The sequence below is a fragment of the Salvelinus alpinus genome, chromosome 21, assembly GCF_045679555.1.
Source record: "Salvelinus alpinus chromosome 21, SLU_Salpinus.1, whole genome shotgun sequence".
Classification (NCBI taxonomy): Eukaryota; Metazoa; Chordata; class Actinopteri; order Salmoniformes; family Salmonidae; genus Salvelinus; species Salvelinus alpinus.
Genome location: NC_092106.1, coordinates 48,330,039 through 48,353,058, shown reverse-complemented (window position 1 = coordinate 48,353,058; position 23,020 = coordinate 48,330,039). Strand labels below are relative to the sequence as shown.

General features: G+C 48.2%; 1 protein-coding gene across 5 annotated transcripts in view; it reads right to left on the bottom strand.

Annotated features, from left to right (window-relative positions):
- LOC139548411 (rho guanine nucleotide exchange factor TIAM1-like) overlaps positions 1-23,020 on the bottom strand; it is a 219,770-nt gene that overhangs the window by 170,298 nt on the left and 26,452 nt on the right. For 2 of the 5 annotated variants that reach the window (XM_071358092.1, XM_071358093.1), the window contains exon 1: positions 14,535-14,719. The exons of the other annotated variants lie outside the window; for them this stretch is intronic. The gene's annotated coding sequence lies outside the window, so the exon portion shown is untranslated. Of the gene's footprint in view, positions 1-14,534; positions 14,720-23,020 lie in introns of those variants that run through there. 5 annotated transcript variants of the gene reach the window in all.

The window sequence follows — 23,020 nt, the reverse complement described above, 5'->3', positions numbered from 1 at the left end:
AGACTAGAGCGGTCTTTCAGAGTGCTAAACCCTGACACATGGCCAGAAGACCAGGCCAGCCTTCACACCTTTGGCGATGATGGTGTGGCAGACCTGATGAGGTATTTCAAGGAGCCTCTAGAGAGGTAAGAATTTATTTGACACTGCATTGCCATATGAGACAATGTTATGTTTGCAAACTCACTTGCTCTGTTCAATCCTGCAGACCAGGTTGTGCACCATGGCTACAATCCAGGATGAGTGACAGGGGCTGAACATCCTGGTCAGCCAAAATTTCAAGGACAAGTCCTACAGTGGCCTGTGGGAGACCATGTGAACAAAGGACCCCTACAGGCACGATTACAAGGTCGACTAACAGTCCTGCGTGGTTATTTATGGTATCCTATGGTTAGTTTTGATAGGTTAATGGTAAGAGTTTAAATGAAATTGAAAGATATCATATTTTCCCTAGAACATACTGGAGTTGGTGCAGCTTATGTTGGTGCTGCCCATTTCAGCCGCCAAGTGTGAGCGAGGCTTCTCTGCACAGAACCTGATTAAGAATTCAACAAGAAGCTGACTTGGGGTCTCCGCCACCGAAGACCTGATGAGGATCAGCCTGGAGGGGCCTCCTGTCGAGGAGTTGGATCCCACTCCTGCCGTGGGATCCGGCTGACCTCTAAGCGTGCCAGACGGCCAACACACACAAGCAGCTGGACCACTGATATCCTTTGCGTCTAGTAGGCATGGGTCAATGTGTGATTTTGGTGGTATGTGCTGTTGCACAGATGTGTGTCCCTTAGTACACGCTCACACACACAGTATAAATATAAATATGTATGTAATAAATTGTTTGTTAATAAACTCTGTTACATTTTTCACTGTGCTCCTAAATTTCTTTGTGTGCTCCTACATTTTTTTCATTTAGGAGGGCATGTACTCCTTGGGGAAAAGGTTAGCATAGAGCCCTGCCTCGTACCCACTGTGACTATTAAAATCATTCCTAACCAGAAACTGTGGTTTGATGGCAGCATTCGCGCAAAACTGAAAGCACGAACCACCGCATGTAATCATGGGGACTGGAAACATGAGCAAATACAAACAGTGCATCTATTCCCTCCGCAAGGACGCTGAAGAAATGTGGCTTGTCACCTAAAACCCTCACAAAAATTTTACAGAGGCACAATCGAGAGCATCCTGTTGGGCTGCATCACCGCCTGGTACGGCAACTGCACCGCCCACAACCGCAAGGTTCTCCAGAGGATAGTGTGGTTTGCACAACGCATCACCAGGGGCAAACTACCAGCCCTCCAAAAAGATCATCAAGGACAACAACCACCCAAGCCACTGCCTGTTCACCCCGCTATTATCCAGAAGGCGAGGTCAGTACAGATACATCAGAGCTTAGACCGAGAGACTGAAAAACAGCTTCTATATCAAGGCCATCAGACTGTTAAATAGCCATCACTAGCATAGAGTGGCTGCTGCCAACATACAGACTCAAATCCCTGGCCCCAACCCCCTCAATGGTCCTTTAGTCTGCCTGCTGTTCCCCCTATGGTCATCAACCCTCCCCCTCAATGGTCCTTTAGTCAGCCGGCTGTTCCCCCTATGGTCATCACCCCCTCCCCCTCAGTCTTTACTGTGCCTCCACCCCTTAGGACATGTACTTATTCATGTATTTAGTTATAGTGTTGTTTTTTTATTACCATTGTCATTCTTTTATTTCACTTAGTCCTGCATGTTGGAGCTCAGAGCCTAAGATTGTCCCTGTACCCTGAAATCACACCTGCAACCCTGTACATGTGACTATTTGTAAGCATTTCACTGTTGTATTTGGCGCATGTGACTAATACAATTAGATTTATTAAACATCTGAATCTGGGAGGGACGTGAGGACTAGGTGGGGGATGGGAAGGGGAAGTAGGGACGTGAGGACTAGGTGGGGGATGGGAAGGGGAAGTAGGGACGTGAGGACTAGGTGGGGGATGGGAAGGGGAAGTAGGGACGTGAGGACTAGGTGGGGGATGGGAAGGGGGGACGTGAGGACTAGGTGGGGGATGGGAAGGGGAAGTAGGGACGTGAGGACTAGGTGGGGGATGGGAAGGAGGGACGTGAGGACTAGGTAGGGGATGGGAAGGGGAAGTAGGGACGTGAGGACTAGGTGGGGGATGGGAAGGGGAAGTAGGGACGTGAGGACTAGGTGGGGGATGGGAAGGGGAAGTAGGGACGTGAGGACTAGGTGGGGGATGGGAAGGGGAAGTAGGGACGTGAGGACTAGGTGGGGGATGGGAAGGGGAAGTAGGGACGTGAGGACTAGGTGGGGGATGGGAAGGGGAAGTAGGGACGTGAGGACTAGGTGGGGGATGGGAAGGGGAAGTAGGGACGTGAGGACTAGGTGGGGGATGGGAAGGGGAAGTAGGGACGTGAGGACTAGGTGGGGGATGGGAAGGGGAAGTAGGGACGTGAGGACTAGGTGGGGGATGGGAAGGGGAAGTAGGGACGTGAGGACTAGGTGGGGGATGGGAAGGGGAAGTAGGGACGTGAGGACTAGGTGGGGGATGGGAAGGGGAAGTAGGGACGTGAGGACTAGGTGGGGGATGGGGAAGGGGAAGTAGGGACGTGAGGACTAGGTGGGGGATGGGAAGGGGAAGTAGGGACGTGAGGACTAGGTGGGGGATGGGAAGGGGAAGGAGGGACGTGAGGACTAGGTGGGGGATGGGAAGGGGAAGGAGGGACGTGAGGACTAGGTGGGGGATGGGAAGGGGAAGGAGGGACGTGAGGACTAGGTGGGGGATGGGAAGGGGAAGTAGGGACGTGAGGACTAGGTGGGGGATGGGAAGGGGAAGTAGGGACGTGAGGACTAGGTGGGGGATGGGAAGGGGAAGGAGGGACGTGAGGACTAGGTGGGGGATGGGAAGGGGAAGGAGGGACGTGAGGACTAGGTGGGGGATGGGAAGGGGAAGGAGGGACGTGAGGACTAAGTGGGGGATGGGAAGGGGAAGGAGGGACGTGAGGACTAGGTGGGGGATGGGAAGGGGAAGTAGGGACGTGAGGACTAGGTGGGGGATGGGAAGGGGAAGTAGGGACGTGAGGACTAGGTGGGGGATGGGAAGGGGAAGTAGGGACGTGAGGACTAGGTGGGGGATGGGAAGGGGAAGTAGGGACGTGAGGACTAGGTGGGGGATGGGAAGGGGAAGTAGGGACGTGAGGACTAAGTGGGGGATGGGAAGGGGAAGGAGGGACGTGAGGACTAGGTGGGGGATGGGAAGGGGAAGGAGGGACGTGAGGACTAGGTGGGGGATGGGAAGGGGAAGGAGGGACGTGAGGACTAGGTGGGGGATGGGAAGGGGAAGGAGGGACGTGAGGACTAGGTGGGGGATGGGAAGGAGGGACGTGAGGACTAGGTGGGGGATGGGAAGGAGGGACGTGAGGACTAGGTGGGGGATGGGAAGGGGAAGGAGGGACGTGAGGACTAGGTGGGGGATGGGAAGGGGAAGGAGGGACGTGAGGACTAGGTGGGGGATGGGAAGGGGAAGGAGGGATGTGAGGACTAGGTGGGGGATGGGAAGGGGAAGTAGGGACGTGAGGACTAGGTGGGGGATGGGAAGGGGAAGTAGGGACGTGAGGACTAGGTGGGGGATGGGAAGGGGAAGTAGGGACGTGAGGACTAGGTGGGGGATGGGAAGGGGAAGTAGGGACGTGAGGACTAGGTGGGGGATGGGAAGGGGAAGTAGGGACGTGAGGACTAGGTGGGGGATGGGAAGGGGAAGTAGGGACGTGAGGACTAGGTGGGGGATGGGAAGGGGAAGTAGGGACGTGAGGACTAGGTGGGGGATGGGAAGGGGAAGTAGGGACGTGAGGACTAGGTGGGGGATGGGAAGGGGAAGGAGGGACGTGAGGACTAGGTGGGGGATGGGAAGGGGAAGGAGGGACGTGAGGACTAGGTGGGGGATGGGAAGGGGAAGGAGGGACGTGAGGACTAGGTGGGGGATGGGAAGGGGAAGGAGGGACGTGAGGACTAGGTGGGGGATGGGAAGGGGAAGTGAGGGACGTGAGGACTAGGTGGGGGATGGGAAGGGGAAGGAGGGACGTGAGGACTAGGTGGGGGATGGGAAGGGGAAGTGGGGACGTGAGGACTAGGTGGGGGATGGGAAGGGGAAGTGGGGACGTGAGGACTAGGTGGGGGATGGGAAGGGGAAGTAGGGACGTGAGGACTAGGTGGGGGATGGGAAGGAGGGACGTGAGGACTAGGTGGGGGATGGGAAGGGGAAGGAGGGACGTGAGGACTAGGTGGGGGATGGGACGGGGAAGTAGGGGTGTGGGATTCTACACCTGGGACAAACAAGACAAACAACAAAAGTGAAACCTGCTCCCCAGAAACAGCAGTTATGTCAGGTAGAATCCCTACTGTTAATATTTAGCCCAGGCAGACCGACTGCTGCATCACTAGACAAGAACATCCTCAACACACACAACACTCGCTCACCCTGACAGAACAGCTGACAAGGTGAAGGCCTGAAACTTCCAGATCCGGCCACAGCTTCATCCCCATTACAGTGTCAAACAGATAAATGGTCTCCCATCTATCCCACCTTTGAAGTTTTAAAATTAGGCTGAACAAAAAGACACTTGTGTTTGAGACTTTATGAAGTGAACGACAGTGCTTTTCTTTGATATGTCACTATACTAGGGCAACTCTAAATACGTAGATGACAGAGTTGTTAAAAGGAGTTTTATTTCTTCAGGTAAGAGGTATCTCTTCAGTGTTTTCACATTTGGTTATGAGCGGATTTTCACTGGCAAGTAATAGCTTTAATAGCTGGGTCTTGAAAAAGGTATTTAACCGAAACGTTGATAACGTGCAGGGGTAAAATCATGTGTATGGGATTTTTTTTAATGTTAATTTACTGACCCACAAGCGAAAAGCACGCTAGTGTGATTGTTAACCCTTTGTAAAGCACGCTAGTGTGATTGTTAACCCTTTGTAAAGCACGCTAGTGTGATTGTTAACCCTTTGTAAAGTACTCTAGTGTGATTGTTAACCCTTTGTAAAGCAGGCTAGTGTGATTGTTAACCCTTTATACAGTAACAAATGAGAATGATGATCTGATGTGACAGACTGAAAAGGACCACTAATGGTGAAATGACCGACTTCGATCCAAACACAACACCAACCATCATCACATGAAGAAATCCCACCACGACCGTCTCACACCACAGGATGACATACACAGTGAGAGAACTGATATGAAAACAGCAGCCTTACAGAGTTCATCAAAAAACACACAGTCCTCCATTACGCTTCACACTGCCTTCAAACGTTCTACTTCATACCTAAGAGACTTTGTTGTTCCACAAGTCTGATTGGTAATACTTGACATCCCCAACACACAGATGCTGCTGTTCCACTGCGCCACCAGTCTAATACGAGTGGAAACGTCCTTGCGTTATACTCGGGACATTTTTTACTTATCTAGGGCTGACTGAGGAACTGTGAAGAGCAGAATCCGACAACCTCTGCAAAATCAAAACAGTCGCTTTGTGAGAAGGTGTTAAAGTTTACAGTCATTGTTATGTAAATGCAGGCTGAAAAGTACCAGTGGTCTGGCCTTGGCCACCAAGTGAGAGCCGGCCCGCTGGAGCCATGGACCAGTGGGACACGGGTGCCGGCCCACGTAGATGGAAACACCTTCTGGGTAATACACTGGGGTTATACCTGTATGGAAATGCACCTACAGTCACTGAAAGCGTAGGTGCTAATTAATATTCCCATTGTTGGAATTCCCCCCATGATTATCATGACAAAATCTACATTCCAATGGCTTCAACATCATCTCACAGCTATTAGCATTAGCATCAAGCACAGGATACTTCACAGCTACTAGCATCACCCTTCATAACTGCCACTCAGGGATGAATACAGTTTAATTGAATAGGACACGTCACATCTATTAGAATTAGCAGCTATTAGCATAGGACACCTCACGTCTATTAGCATTAGCAGCTATTAGCATAGGACACCTCACGTCTATTAGCATTAGCAGCTATTAGCATAGGACACCTCACGTCTATTAGCATTAGCAGCTATTAGCATAGGACGTCTATTAGCATTAGCAGCTATTAGCATAGGACACCTCACGTCTATTAGCATTAGCAGCTATTAGCATAGGACACCTCATGTCTATTAGCATTAGCAATTAGCATAGGACACCTCACATCTATTAGCATTAGCAGGTAGCACAGGGTGGTGTTAACAGCTCTGTTAAGGCGTCCGCATGCTTCCCAGCCGAAACAGTTTGTGCATATATTATGAAGATATTTTGTGACGTTTTTGTTCGTTTTGGACTTCAGTGAGGGTTTTTTGGGGTTGTTTTTCAGCTGTGTGTCCGAAAGGTTCAGAGCCTAAGTCTACGTCCCTTCATCTGTGATTGGTCAATAATAGGGATTCTTCAATAAAGTACACTGCTCAAAAAAATAAAGGGAACACTTAAACAACACAATGTAACTCCAAGTCAATCACACTTCTGTGAAATCAAACTGTCCACTTAGGAAGCAACACTGATTGACAATACATTTCACATGCTGTTGTGCAAATGGAATAGACAAAAGGTGGAAATTATAGGCAATTAGCAAGACACCCCCAATAAAGGAGTGGTTCTGCAGGTGGTGACCACAGACCACTTCTCAGTTCCTATGCTTCCTGGCTGATGTTTTGGTCACTTTTGAATGCTGGCGGTGCTTTCACTCTAGCGGTAGCATGAGATGGAGTCTACAACCCACACAAGTGGCTCAGGTAGTGCAGCTCATCCAGGATGGCACATCAATGCGAGCTGTGGCAAGAAGGTTTGCTGTGTCTGTCAGCGTAGTGTCCAGAGCATGGAGGCGCTACCAGGAGACAGGCCAGTACATCAGGAGACGTGGAGGAGGCCGTAGGAGGGCAACAACCCAGCAGCAGGACCGCTACCTCCGCCTTTGTGCAAGGAGGATTAGGAGGAGCACTGCCAGAGCCCTGCAAAATGACCTCCAGCAGGCCACAAATGTGCATGTGTCTGCTCAAACGGTCAGAAACAGACTCCATGAGGGTGGTATGAGGGCCCGACGTCCACAGGTGGGGGTTGTGCTTACAGCCCAACACCGTGCAGGACGTTTGGCATTTGCCAGAGAACACCAAGATTGGCAAATTCGCCACTGGCGCCCTGTGCTCTTCACAGATGAAAGCAGGTTCACACGCACATGTGACAGACGTGACAGAGTCTGGAGACGCCGTGGAGAACGTTCTGCTGCCTGCAACATCCTCCAGCATGACCGGTTTGGCGGTGGGTCAGTCATGGTGTGGGGTGGAATTTCTTTGGGGGGCCGCACAGCCCTCCATGTGCTCGCCAGAGGTAGCCTGACTGCCATTAGGTACCGAGATGAGATCCTCAGACCCCTTGTGAGACCATATGCTGGTGCGGTTGGCCCTGGGTTCTTTCTAATGCAAGACAATGCTAGACCTCATGTGGCTGGAGTGTGTCAGCAGTTCCTGCAAGAGGAAGGTATTGATGCTATGGACTGGCCCGCCCGTTCCCCAGACCTGAATCCAATTGAGCACATCTGGGACAACATGTCTCGCTCCATCCACCAACGCCACGTTGCACCACAGACTGTCCAGGAGTTGGCGGATGCTTTAGTCCAGGTCTGGGAGGAGATCCCTCAGGAGACCATCCGCCACCTCATCAGGAGCATGCCCAGGCGTTGTAGGGAGGTCATACAGGCACGTGGAGGCCACACACACTACTGAGCCTCATTTTGACTTGTTTTAAGGACATTACATCAAAGTTGGATCAGCCTGAAGTGTGGTTTTCCACTTTAATTTTGAGTGTGACTCCAAATCCAGACCTCCATGGGTTGATAAATTTGATTTCCATTGATAATTTTTGTGTGATTTTGTAGTCAGCACATTCAACTATGTAAAGAAAAAAGTATTTAATAAGAATGTTTCATTCATTCAGATCTAGGATGTGTTATTTTAGTGTTCCCTTTATTTTTTTGAGCAGTGTATGTGTTGTCATTCAACGAGAGACGACTCGTTTTCACAAATGTTTTCATTGAGAAATACTGCACCATACATCTTAGATGTACATTTGCGTGACTAAGATCTCCTCAGCAAAAACGTCAAAATTAATGACAGATTCCTTGAGTTATTTTAGATGAATTCTTGACTATTTTGAGATAGTGTATACTGGCTACGGAGTCTCAAAATGGACAAACAGTACTATTGCCGCAAAGGTCTTTTAAAGGAGTAGGCAAGCACACTCGCTTGGTCCGGCTAGCCGAGCCAGCCGAACTGATGCCTTTACAGTGGCTTTTCACACAGAAGCCAAGAAGACAGCCCAAATCAAATCGAATGTATTTATATAGCCCCTCGTACATCAGCTGATATCTCAAAGTGCTGTACAGAAACCCAGCCTAAAACCCCAAACAGCAAGCAATGCAGGTGTAGAAGCACGGTGGCTAGGAAAAACCTTTTTGACCAGGGCCAATATGGAAAAAGATATATATAGGGAATAGGGTGCCATTTGGTACAGTCAAGACGCCAAGTTTCCAAATATGACTCCGGATTTTCGAGAAAGGACAATGGAGAAAGAGACAGAGTCCTCTTCAGACAGTCAGAAGAGCATCTAGTTATCGAATCAAATGAACGTCGAATTTGTCACGTGAACAGAATACAAACAAGTAAAACATACAACAAAATACTTACAAGCTCTTCCTCAACTATGCTGAGTTCAATATCAAAAAAGTGCAAATAGAAAATTCCAGAACAGGATCTTTAAAAAAAATAAGTACGGAATTCTATGATCGTACCAGCTGTGCTTCTACACAGCTCAGATCTGGTCTATACAGGTCTATACAGGACAGATCTGGTATATACAGCTCAGATCTGGTCTATACAGGTCTATACAGCTCAGATCTGGTATATACAGCTCAGATCTGGTCTATACAGGTCTATACAGCTCAGATCTGATCTATACAGCTCAGATCTGGTCTATACAGGTCTATACAGCTCAGATCTGGTATATACAGCTCAGATCTGGTCTATACAGTTCTATACAGTTCAGATCTGGTCTACACAGCTCTATACAGCTCAGATCTGGTCTATACATGCAGATCTGGTCTATACAGTTCTATAAAGCTCAGATCTGGTCTATACAGCTCTATACAGCTCAGATCTGGTCTATACAGCTCAGATCTGGTCTATACAGCTCAGATCTGGTCTATACAGCTCAGATCTGGTCTATACAGCTCAGATCTGGTCTATAAAGAAGATGCTGCAGAGTCTACTGATCCAAATCAGATCTGATCTCCAGGCCGACCGTGAAACTTTGGCTCCCATCACACACCCACCTCTCCCCCACCACACCACCAGGAACTAAATGCAATACAATACACCATAATGTCAAAGTGGAATTACGTTTTTGGAAATTCTTAACAATTATAAGCTGAAATATAGTAAATAAGTATTCAACCCATTTGTTATGGCAGGCCTAAACACGTTGTTTTAATTGTTGGACATAAGACTGTAAAAACACCAAGAAATCGTCTCCAATTGATTTAAGTTTGGAAATCTGTTCCAAAGTATTCCCACGTATAATAGAGAGATATACAGTGAGCTCCAAAATTATTGAGACAGTAATTTTTGGTTGTTTTGTCTCTGTACTCCTGCACGTTGGTTAAAGTGCAGACTGTCAGATTTAATTGAGGGTATTTTCATCCATATCGGGTGCTGTTTAGAAATTACAGCACTTTTTGTACATAAAGTCCCCCCCCCATTTTAGGGGATCAAAAGTATTGGGCCAAATCACTTATAGTTTATTAAAGGAGTCACCAGTTTAGTATTTGGTCCCATATTCCTAGCACGCAATGACTACATCAAGCTTGTGGCGCTAAGAACTTGGACGCATTTGCTGTTTGTTTTGATTAAGGGCTTAAGGGCCATTTGTCACTGTCCCAATACTTTGAGCTCACTGTATGTGATCGTATACAAATGTAAGCAAGGTTTGAAATTATTATCTAAAGTCACAGAATAACAACTGGGCTTAATTTTGAGAAACATTGAACAAAATGTTGATAACTGGTTTGACCAACTAAAATAACACACAGAATGTGTTCTATATTCAGTTCTTTAACAAATAAAACACCATGTTAAATAATACAAGAATATCTTAAATGTTCCCGATGCAAAACCATTCCTGAGACGCAGAGCATAGAAAATAAAGTGTACAATTACCTATTAACTATTTTTTAAATGTAATTTGATACATATTTAGGGGTTAATTTGCTCATCTATGGTCATAATGTTGGCTCAGATGACATTCATTCAAACTATGCATCATTATTGATCACCGTTATATACTGTAAATCATTTAATGTACCAAATTAAGTTTAGTTCCAAAACATTAAAAACACTTTGAAGGTCATTTCTGAAGCTTCTATATTGCAATAGTCTACACACCATAGAAATACAATAGATTTTACACAACATACTACGATTCCCAGAGTGCATTTCAATTCCCAGAGTGCAATGCTCCGCCCAGGGCTGCTGGCTGGCTACTGTTAGCAAGCCCAGAGAAACCGGAAGTAGTCTAAATTGATAAATTGAACATATTTAACATTACTTTTGAGTTGTAATCATATTATAATGCTCACATGAATGTCATGCTGAATATATGTTCATGTCATTATCACAACAAAAAAATATTTGAATTTAGTTACTATTAGAATAACGTTCCAATGCAAATGGAATGTGGAAAATAGTTTGTCGTTTTGGAACTAAACCTCCCTTCCACTGCACTGCTTTGTTGCTTAGTTGTTTTGGTGGGCTGGTCCTCATCTGCTTTGTAACACCTGTTGCTTAGTTGTTTTGGTGGGCTGGTCCTCATCTAATTTGTAAACAAATTACTCCCACAGTTTTCTTCTGGTGCCAGTTGTCAACAAGCTGCGGGCGTGGAGGTGTGATGTTTTCCTTAGAAGAAGCCATGCTGTCGGCGTTCTCTCTCCTCTCACTTGCTTCTCAAATGTGGCTCGGACTGCGTCATCTACATGCACAAGTATCCTGGCTAGCTTACTACTGCCCCCTAGAGAAGACAAGTAGCCTGGCTAGCTTACTACTGTCCCCTTGAGAAGACAAGTAGCCTGGCTAGCTTACTACTGTCCCCTTGAGAAGACAAGTAGCCTGGCTAGCTTACTACCGCCCCCTTGAGAAGACAAGTAGCCTGGCTAGCTTACTACCGCCCCCTAGAGAAGACAAGTAGCCTGGCTAGCTTACTACCACCCCCTAGAGAAGACAAGTAACCTGACTAGCTTACTACCGCCCCCTAGAGAAGACAAGTAGCCTGGCTAGCTTACTACCGCCCCCTTGAGAAGACAAGTAGCCTGGCTAGCTTACTACCGCCCCCTAGAGAAGACAAGTAGCCTGGCTAGCTTACTACTGTCCCCTTGAGAAGACAAGTAACCTGACTAGCTTACTACTGCCCCCTAGAGAAGATTCAGACAAATTACTAGACAGACTGGTTCCTATCAATCCGTATATGACATGATACACATTTGACAGAAGTACCGTAAGTAACAAAAATTCTAGTACCGAACCGTTTATCATGTTCTATAATCGAAAAAGTATCGAAGTTTCAGTGTACTCGTTGTAGAAAGCACGAGGTGCACTTTTGGACACCTGGTAGTGCTTCAGCAGTTGTTCTCTTGTTCTGGCAGTAATTTCAGACCTTATTAGAGCTATTTACAACTTGTCAGAAATGTTTAGTTGATCAACTTGCCCATGTCAGCTCATGTTTTTAGCCCATAGATTCTGTTGTAATGTTAGACACTCAGATATCACATGAACATACATAAAACAAGCACCGGTATAGGGAGCACCGGGGTATAGGGAGCACCGGGGTATAGGGAGCACCGACATAGGGAGCACCGACATAGGGAGCACCGGGGTATAGGGAGCACCGGGGTATAGGGAGCACCGGGGTATAGGGAGCACCGGGGTATAGGGAGCACCGGGGTATAGGGAGCACCGGGGTATAGGGAGCACCGGGGTATAGGGAGCACCGGCATAGGGAGCACCGGGGCATAGGGAGCACCGGGGTATAGGGAGCACCGGGGAATAGGGAGCACCGGCATAGGGAGCACCGGCATAGGGAGCACCGGCATAGGGAGCACCGGCATAGGGAGCACCGGTATAGGGAGCACCGGCATAGGGAGCACCGGCATAGGGAGCACCGGCATAGGGAGCACCGGCATACCGGTATACGGAGCACCGGCATACCGGTATACGGAGCACCGGTATAGGGAGCACCGGGGCATAGGGAGCACCGGGGCATAGGGAGCACCGGGGCATAGGGAGCACCGGGGCATAGGGAGCACCGGGGCATAGGGAGCACCGGCATAGGGAGCACCGGCATAGGGAGCACCGGCATACCAGCATAGGGAGCACTGGTATAGGGAGCACCGGGGTATAGGGAGCACCGGGGTATAGGGAGCACCGGGGTATAGGGAGCACCGGGGTATAGGGAGCACCGGGGTATAGGGAGCACCGGCATAGGGAATGAGTTGTCATTTGAGACGCATCCTTTGCGAATCAAGCTGTGTTTAAAGTGTTACTTTCTCAAGGGGAATCATTGTGTTTGAATTCAATGTACACAAACTCAGGAAGCCTGCTCCCTTTAAAACAGTGGTGTTCTGCCTTCAATGTACACAAACTCTCTCTCTCTCTCTCTCTCTAAATTGTTTAACTCTACTATCAGAGTAGCTAAAAACCCCTCTTCTCAGCTAGTCCTAGTATCTGAGCATTAAAACCACTCCTTTTCAGCTAGTCCTAGTATCTGAGCATTAAAACCACTCCTTTTCAGCTAGTCCTAGTATCTGAGCATTAAAACCACTCCTTCTCAGCTAGTCCTAGTATCTGAGCATTAAAACCACTTCTCAGCTAGTCCTAGTATCTGAGCATTAAAACCACTCTTCTCAGCTAGTCCTAGTATCTTAGCATTAAAACCACTCTTCTCAGCTAGTCCTAGTATCTGAGCATTAAAACCACTCTTCTCAGCTAGTCCTAGTATCTGAGCATTAAAACCACTCTTCTCAGCTAGTCCTAGTATCTGAGCATTAAAACCACTCCTTCTCAGCTAGTCCTAGTATCTGAGCATTAAAACCACTTCTCAGCTAGTCCTAGTATCTGAGCATTAAAACCACTCCTTCTCAGCTAGTCCTAGTATCTGAGCATTAAAACCACTCCTTCTCAGCTAGTCCTAGTATCTGAGCATTAAAACCACTCTTCTCAGCTAGTCCTAGTATCTGAGCATTAAAACCACTTCTTCTCAGCTAGTCCTAGTATCTGAGCATTAAAACCACTCCTTCTCAGCTAGTCCTAGTATCTGAGCATTAAAACCACTCTTCTCAGCTAGTCCTAGTATCTGAGCATTAAAACCACTCCTTCTCAGCTAGTCCTAGTATCTGAGCATTAAAACCAGAGGCCTGTTACCCTGACCTTGTGTCCTGCTAAATTCTAGGATGATGGTTGCTAAAACCACATTTCCATAACTACGACAGGCAGCAGATGACCCGTTCTCACCCTTCTCCAGGCTTCCTTCAGCACAAAGACACAGCGGCAAGCAGCCTGGGTTTAAATACATTCAGATTAAACAAACCTACAGTCCTTCAGCCCTCCCCTTAACAAGATATGCACTAGGAGGATCCAAAATGTCTCCCTATTCCCTGTAGGGCTCTGGTCAAAAGTAGTGCACTATGTAGGGAATAGGGTGCCATAGGGCTCTGGTCTAAAGTAGTGCACTATATAGGGAATAGTGTTCCATTTGGGACAAATCCCCCTCGACATTGACCAGTAGCAGCTCTGCTATCCGATTTGCAATTCATTAAAATCGCTCTCTTTTCTCAGCTCCACAATACCACCACCACTTTGTCATGACAACGCAGCAGACGGCTGGATGACTGTATTGCTACTGTCTCACATTGAAATGGGGAGCAAATACAATAGACCTTTTTACATGTAGTTGTGGTGAAAAGTTGTCACCAGAAACACATGATTATTACAGGTTAAAAAAGACCCAGCGTAGTGTCACAACAAACCTCCCTAGACTGATTGGCTAATCCCACTCCCCAAATGTACTAGAACCCTATGACATCACATGACCCACAGGAAGTGGGCTTGCCTCGCATCATCAACAGACTAGTCAGTCCCTCATGCGCTAACTTTTACATGTAGCTACTACCACAAGTACTTTTATAGTATTGTGAAAAATGAGAACAGCAGCAACATAGCAAAAATGTACATCTGTTAGTTTGCTTAGTTGTGAAAGAGACGAGACCTCAGAAACATAGAATATCTCTTTGACGTGGTTTCTTCACACCTCCAAAAGGATTTAAAGCCAAGGAGCCATTTGCCTCTGCTGATATCTCAGACACAGACAGACACTGCCTGCTACACTAACACGCTGTAAAACAGACACACACACACACACAAATCCCCTGTAGCAAATGACAATGCGTTACCTTACCTTGCTGAGAGGTGTAACGAGACAGCTGCGTCCACCATTCTATCCTAAGACAAACTGCTCAAAATTCAGAGAAGTCCCCACATCACTGGAGACATTTCACGCTGCAGAATCCACTCCTCTTTCGACTGTACGGAGTGAAGACGGAGTGGGTATAGTGTGACTGACTGGCTGCTGCGTGCCGTGTGTGCTGCCTGCCAGGCTGATTTGAATTTGAGGAACTGAGGGATAGACGAGAGCAGGAGGGGGTGTGGCTGTTTGTGAAAACCCCTCCCTCCTCGTTCAGACCCCCCCCCCCCGAGGCTGAGAAGTGACTGCTGTGCCAGCCAGAATGTCTATTACCTTCTTCTAAATCCTCCTACCTCCCATCTCTCCCCCAGACCTCCCCTGTCTCCTTGTTAATTGCCTCAGAAGCTCCCTTGTGGGAAGCATCACATTTACACTCCTAAATCTACCACACCCCTTCGTCCTTAACATATTCACTACACCCCCCCTTTCAGATACAACCTAGCCCCACGATAGTCAGTCACAGAGCTCACTACCCTCCCCTTTCAGATACAACCTAGCCCCACGATAGTCAGTCACAGAGCTCACTACCCTCCCCTTTCAGATACAACCTAGCCCAACGATAGTCAGTCACAGAGCTCTTAGAATATTGAATTATGCACAAGTTGAAGGATATATGACTGATTAATCTATCTAATCAAACATGTCTCTCTCAGAATCATTACCGAACATACACATCACATCTTTTGGCTCCAGAATGAAAGAGTGCGTGTGGGTAAAAAGATATCTCAGCTGGTCTGTGATTAAGAAGGACGTTTGTAATAACAGCATAAAATGAAACACAGAACGTGTTCTCATCAAAAGACATGGAGGCAGAGAGAGAGAGAGAGAGAGACAGAGACAGAGAGCTGTCTAATAATGAATTTACTAAATGGGACAAACATCCAATTGAAGTATTGCATGCAGAGTTTTGCAAGACTGTATTGCAAGTACAAAGAAAAACTCCAAATAACGCATGTAGGGCAGAATTGGGCCAATATCCCCTCCTCATTCGAATAGAAAAAAGAGCCATCAAATTTTACAACCATCTAAAAACAAGTGACCCTAAAACATTCCATCACACAGCTCTACAATGTCAAGAGATGAAACCAGAGAAGAGTCCCCTCAGCCAGCTGGTTCTGAGGCTCAGTTCACCAACCCAAACCAACCCCATAGAGCCTCGGGACAGCCCTCAGAAAATCTGGCCCAACCAAATCATCACAAAACAAAAAGAAAAATATATAACCTATTGGAAAGACACCACAAAAAATCAAAGTAAACTTCAATGCTATTTGGCTCTAAACAGACAGTACATGGTGGCAGACTATCTGACCACTGTGACTGATAGAAAACTGAGGAAAACATTGACTAGGTACAGACTCAGTGAGCACAGTCTGGCTATAGAGACCGGTCGTCACAGACAAACCTGGCTGCCCAGGGAGGACAGGCTGTGCTCACTCTGCTCCAGGGGAGAGGTAGAGACAGAAGTGCATTTCCTACTACACTGTGACAAATACTCAGACCTAAGAGCATATTTCTTTCCCAAAATTATAATTCAATACAAAGAATTTGAAACTATAAAAGATGAAGAAAAATTCAAATATTTATTGGGTGAAAAGCCAAAATGTGCAGTTTTGGCAGCCAAATATGTGTCCTCCTGCCACAGCCTGAGGGACAGCCAGTGAAAAATGCAAAGTAATGTTGATAATATTTCCCATTTAGCTTAGTTTTGTTTTGTCTTTCGTACCAGGTCATGTGTCTTCTCAGTCATGTTGACACTGGTCTACTACTGTTGCTTTAATGTATTGTTGTTCTGATTAATATTGTTGTTGTAGCTGTTATTAATGGTAATCCCATGTCCACTACTACTATTATTATTGCTGTTAATCCCACCATTTATTTATATATAAATATATATATATTTTGTGTATATATATACATATATATTTTATTTAAATTTTTCGATATGTATACTTTGACAATGTAAGTAAAAATAACTTGCCATGTCAATAAAGTCAATTGAATTGAATTGAATTGAATTGAGAGAGAGAGAGGCAGAGACAGAGAGAGAGAGGCAGAGACAGAGAGAGAGAGAGAGAGGCAGAGAGAGAGGCAGAGGCAGAGGCAGAGCGAGAGAGGCAGAGCGAGAGAGGCAGAGGCAGAGCGAGAGAGGCAGAGGCAGAGCGAGAGAGGCAGAGGCAGAGCGAGAGAGGCAGAGGCAGAGCGAGAGAGGCAGAGGCAGAGCGAGAGAGGCAGAGGCAGACCGAGAGAGAGAGGCAGAGCGAGAGAGAGAGGCAGAGACAGAGAGAGGGAGAGACAGAGAGAGGGAGAGACAGAGACAGAGAGAGACAGAGACAGAGAGAGACAGAGACAGAGAGAGACAGAGACAGAGAGAGACAGAGACAGAGAGAGACAGAGAGAGGGAGAGACAGAGAGAGGGAGAGACAGAGAGAGGGAGAGGCAGAGAGAGAGAGAGAGAGAGGCAGAGAGAGAGAGAGGCAGAGAGAGAGAGAGGCAGAGAGAGAGAGAGAGGCAGAGCGAGAGAGGCAGAGGCAGAGCAAGAGAGGCAGAGGCAGAGCAAGAGAGGCAGAGCGAGAGAGAGAGGCAGAGACAGAGAGAGGCAGAGATAGAGAGAGGGAGAGACAGAGACAGAGAGAGACAGAGACAGAGAGAGACAGAGACAGAGAGAGACAGAGACAGAGAGAGACAGAGACAGAGAGAGACAGAGACAGAGAGAGACAGAGACAGAGAGAGACAGAGAGAGGGAGAGACAGAGAGAGGGAGAGACAGAGAGAGGGAGAGACAGAGAGAGGGAGAGACAGAGAGAGGGAGAGGCAGAGAGAGAGAGAGAGAGAGAGAGGCAGAGAGAGAGAGAGGAGAGAGAGAGAGAGAGAGGCAGAGAGAGAGAGAGAGGCAGAGAGAGAGAGAGAGGCAGAGAGAGAGAGAGAGAGAGAGAGAGAGAGAGGAGAGAGAGAGAGAGAGAGAGAGAGAGAGAGAGAGAGAGAGAGAGAGAGAGGCAGAGAGAGAGAGAGAGAGAGAGGCAGAGAGAGAGAGAGAGGCAGAGAGAGAGAGAGAGAGGCAGAGAGAGAGAGAGAGGCAGAGAGAGAGAGAGAGGCAGAGAGAGAGAGAGAGGCAGAGAGAGAGAGAGAGGCAGAGAGAGAGAGAGAGGCAGAGAGAGAGAGAGAGGCAGAGACAGAGAGAGCCAGAGACAGAGAGAGAAGGCATAGACAGAGAGAGAGAGAGACAGAGAGAGGCAGAGACAGAGAGAGGCAGAGACAGAGAGAGGGAGAGACAGAGACAGAGAGAGACAGAGACAGAGAGAGACAGAGAGAGGGAGAGACAGAGACAGAGAGAGACAGAGACAGAGAGAGACAGAGAGAGGGAGAGACAGAGAGAGGGAGAGACAGAGAGAGGGAGAGACAGAGAGAGGGAGAGGCAGAGAGAGAGAGAGAGAGAGAGAGAGAGAGAGAGAGAGGCAGAGAGAGAGAGAGAGAGAGAGAGAGAGAGAGAGGCAGAGAGAGAGAGAGAGAGAGGCAGAGAGAGAGGCAGAGAGAGAGAGAGAGAGAGGCAGAGAGAGAGGCAGAGAGAGAGAGAGAGAGAGGCAGAGAGAGAGAGAGAGAGAGAGAGAGAGAGAGAGAGAGAGAGAGAGAGAGCAGAGAGAGAGAGAGAGGCAGAGAGAGAGAGAGAGGCAGAGAGAGAGAGAGAGGCAGAGAGAGAGAGAGAGGCAGAGACAGAGAGAGCCAGAGACAGAGAGAGAAGGCATAGACAGAGAGAGAGACAGAAAGAGGCAGAGAGACAGAGGGAGAGAGAGAGAAACTGGTTGAATCAACATCGTTTCAAAGGGATTTCAACCAGAAAATGTAAAGTGACGACATTGAATAAAACGTGGACAACTGATTGGATTTGAAAAAAGTTATCTACTTAAGGGAATTACACTTTTTCCCCACCCAACTTTGAACCTAAATCCGATGACATGGTGACATTATTTGTTGACTTCACATTAGTTGACAACTCAACCAAATCTAGATGTTGAACTGACATTTATACCCAATGGGAGAGAAGTGTGTGTGTGTGTGTGTGTGTGTGTGTGTGTGTGTGTGTGTGTGTGTGTGTGTGTGTGTGTGTGTGTGTGTGTGTGTGTGTGTGTGTGTGTGTCTTCAAATTTGGTCCGTTCTGCTCCAAAATAAAACTGAGAGAATGAAAGACTGAAGCGTGATGTCATAGCACTGGTGATGTCATCAGGCTGCCACGACGACAGATGAGAGGGGATTCATTTTGAGATGAACTGCAGAGGGCACAGGGGAGGAGAGACGGCTATCCTATGTTACAGAAAACATCCCTTTCAACCTGCCAGCCAGTCAGTCAACCAGTCAGCCAGCCAGTCAACCAGTCAGTCAACCAGTCAGGCAGTCAGGCAGTCAGGCAAGGCTACATCACGTGTTTCTAGAAGCAGCGTTTGCATACATACCAACACTGAAACAAGCCCTGGGGTTATACTGGGGAACAGACTCCTTCCTGATAACCAAACAGCACAGCAGCTCTCCCTCCCTCCCTCCCTAGCAAAGAAAGCCTGTTCTCCCTCTCTGTCTGACTGGCTGAAGGCAGTTCAGATTGTTTATCCCATATGGCACATTATTCCCTACATAGTACAAGACTTTGACCAGAGCCCATAGGACGTAGGGTATCATATAGGCCGCAGACACGCTTGGTTGAGGAGAACTGCCGTTTATGTCTAGACTCTGTGATTACTGTGCTGTGGTTAGGCTGAGCTGGTTTCCTGTCAGAGAGATCTGCGTGTTAAGGTGCTGACCCTAACCGCTATGTTTTGATTGTGTCCCCTCATCATACCCTTTTCCCTAAATAGTGCAATACTTTTGACCAGAGCCCTGGTCTCCTCTCCCCTCCCGCCCATGGGCCCTAGTCTCCTCTCCTCTCCCCTCCCCCCCATGGGCCCTAGTCTCCTCTCCCCTCCCCCCCATGGGCCCTAGTCTCCTCTCCCCTCCCCCCCATGGGCCCTAGTCTCCTCTCCCCTCCCCCATGGGCCCATCTCCTCTCCCCCCCCCATGGGCCCTAGTCTCCTCTCCCCTCCCCCCCATGGGCCCTAGTCTCCTCTCCTCTCCCCTCCCCCCCATGGGCCCTAGTCTCCTCTCCTCTCCCCCCCCCCCCCATGGGCCCTAGTCTCCTCTCCCCTCCCAATGGGCCCTAGAACTCCTCTCCCCTCGGGGCCCTAGTCTCCTCTCCTCTCTCCCCTCCCCCCCATGGGCCCTAGTCTCCTCTCCTCTCCCCTCCCCCCCCATGGGCCCTAGAACTCCTCTCCCCTCGGGGCCCTAGTCTCCTCTCCTCTCTCCCCTCCCCCCCATGGGCCCTAGTCTCCTCTCCTCTCCCCTCCCCCCCATGGGCCCTAGAACTCCTCTCCCCTCGAGGCCCTAGTCTCCTCTCCTCTCCCCTCAGGCCCTAGTCTCCTCTCCCCTAGGGGCCCTAGTCTCCTCTCCCCTAGGGGCCCTAGTCTCCTCTCCCCTAGGGGCCCTAGTCTCCTCTCCCCTAGGGGCCCTAGTCTCCTCTCCCCTAGGGGCCCTAGTCTCCTCTCCCTAGGGGCCCTAGTCTCCTCTCCCTAGGGGCCCTGGTCTCCTCTCCCTAGGGGCCCTGGTCTCCTCTCCCTAGGGGCCCTGGTCTCCTCTCCCTAGGGGCCCTGGTCTCTTCTCCCCTCCCTATGGGCCCTGTTGGTAAAAAGGAAACTGATTAGTCTGTCCATCCAGCTGCTTCAGCACAGGTAGATGACATCACTAAATCAATTCAGGAGGTCTTGGGACAGGAGCCACAAACAATGTAGAGTTTAGGCCTAGTTCTTCCCTTGTGAATTAAACCCTGACTGTTATTGTCTGAGTTCCAAATTGCATCATATTCCCTATACAGTGCACTACTATTGGCCAGAGCCCTATAGGTACTGGTCAAAAAGTAGTGCACTATATAGGGAATATGGTGCAATTTGGGACACAAGCCCACCACTGCAGCCAGCCATGGACAGTTCATATATCTAATCTAAACAGTCATGGACTGACGGACAGCTAATGGAGCTACTCTAACTAAATATAGCAGAGCAATCATCTATCTCAGCTAGTTCACTATCAGGTCCTAATAAGTGGGAGTTTGGTTACTATATGATTCCATATGTGTTATTTCATAGATTTGATGTCTTCACTATTATTCTACAATGTAGAAAATGGTGTTCTAAGACTTTGGACCAGTAGTGTACAGGAAGTAGAATATAACATGGCTGTATACAGGAAGTAGAATATAACATGGCTGTATACAGGAAGTAGAATACAACATGGCTATATACAGGAAGTAGAATACAACCTGGCTATATACAGGAAGTAGAATACAACATGGCTATATACAGGAAGTAGAATATAACATGGCGAGAGAATTTGTGGAGTGGTTGAAAAACTAGTTTTAATGACTCCAACCTAAGTGTATGTAAACTTCCGACTTCAACTGTCTGATAATGTATTTACAGTTTTATTCATGTTTTCAAGTACTGGTGACAAATAATGCATTCCAATTATTGCATAGATTGTAATGGACACATATGGTGTAAAGTACTTTTTTGAAGGTTGTATTGATTATACAACCTTCAAGAGGCCATGGGGGTATGGCCCCTATGTTAGAGACAGACACATCCTGCTCTGCATGGGGGTATGGCCCCTATGTTAGAGACACATCCTGCTCTGCATGGGGGTATGGCCCCTATGTTAGAGACAGACACATCCTGCTCTGCATGGGGGTATGGCCCCTATGTTAGAGACACATCCTGCTCTGCATGGGGGTATGGCCCCTATGTTAGAGACAGATCCTGCTCTACATGGGGGTATGGCCCCTATGTTAGAGACAGATCCTGCTCTACATGGGGTTATGGCCCCTATGTTAGAGACAGACACATCCTGCTCTGCATGAAGGTATGGCCCCTATGTTAGAGACACATCCTGCTCTGCATGGGGGTATGGCCCCTATGTTAGAGACAGATCCTGCTCTACATGGGGGTATGGCCCCTATGTTAGAGACAGATCCTGCTCTACATGGGGGTATGGCCCCTATGTTAGAGACAGATCCTGCTCTACATGGGGGTATGGCCCCTATGTTAGAGACAGATCCTGCACTGCATGGGGGTATGGCCCCTATGTTAGAGACAGATCCTGCTCTACATGGGGGTATGGCCCCTATGTTAGAGACACATCCTGCTCTGCATGGGGGTATGGCCCCTATGTTAGAGACATATCCTGCTCTACATGGGGGTATGGCCCCTATGTTAGAGACAGATCCTGCTCTACATGGGGGTATGGCCCCTATGTTAGAGACAGACACATCCTGCTCTGCATGGGGGTATGGCCCCTATGTTAGAGACAGATCCTGCTCTACATGTGGGTATGGCCCCTATGTTAGAGACAGACACATCCTGCACTGCATGGGGGTATGACCCCTATGTTAGAGACAGACACATCCTGCACTGCATGGGGGTATGGCCCCTATGTTAGAGACAGACACATCCTGCTCTGCATGGGGGTATGGCCCCTATGTTAGAGACAGACACATCCTGCTCTACATGGGGGTATGGCCCCTATGTTAGAGACACATCCTGCTCTGCATGGGGGTATGGCCCCTATGTTAGAGACAGACACATCCTGCTCTACATGTGGGTATGGCCCCTATGTTAGAGACACATCCTGCTCTGCATGGGGGTATGGCCCCTATGTTAGAGACAGATCCTGCTCTACATGGGGGTATGGCCCCTATGTTAGAGACACATCCTGCTCTGCATGGGGGTATGGCCCCTATGTTAGAGACACATCCTGCTCTGCATGGGGGTATGGCCCCTATGTTAGAGACAGACACATCCTGCACTGCATGGGGGTATGGCCCCTATGTTAGAGACAGATCCTGCTCTGCACAGAGGTCATCCATGATGCTTATATCAATGACATCAATGAGGGCAAATGTCAATATATATATATATATATAAATATCAGTCACCAGAGAGGAGAGAGGTCAAGTAGACAGAGACAGCTGCACTTCCTGAACTCCTACCAAATGTATGACCCTATTAGAGAAACACATTTCCCCCAGATTACAGACGCGCAAAACGCTAATTTTAAAAACAAATCCAAATTATGATAAACTCCCGTATGATCTATTAGGTGAAATACCACAGTGTGGAACCACAGCAGCAAGATGTGTGACCTGTTGCCACAAGAAAAGGGTAACCAGTGGACCATAACCAGTGGACAATAACCAGTGGACCATAACCAGTGGACCATAACCAGTGGACCATAACCAGTGGACCATAACCAGTGGACCATAACCAGTGGACCATAACCAGTGGACCATAACCAGTGGACCATAACCAGTGGACCATAACCAGTGGACCATAACCAGTGGACCACAACCAG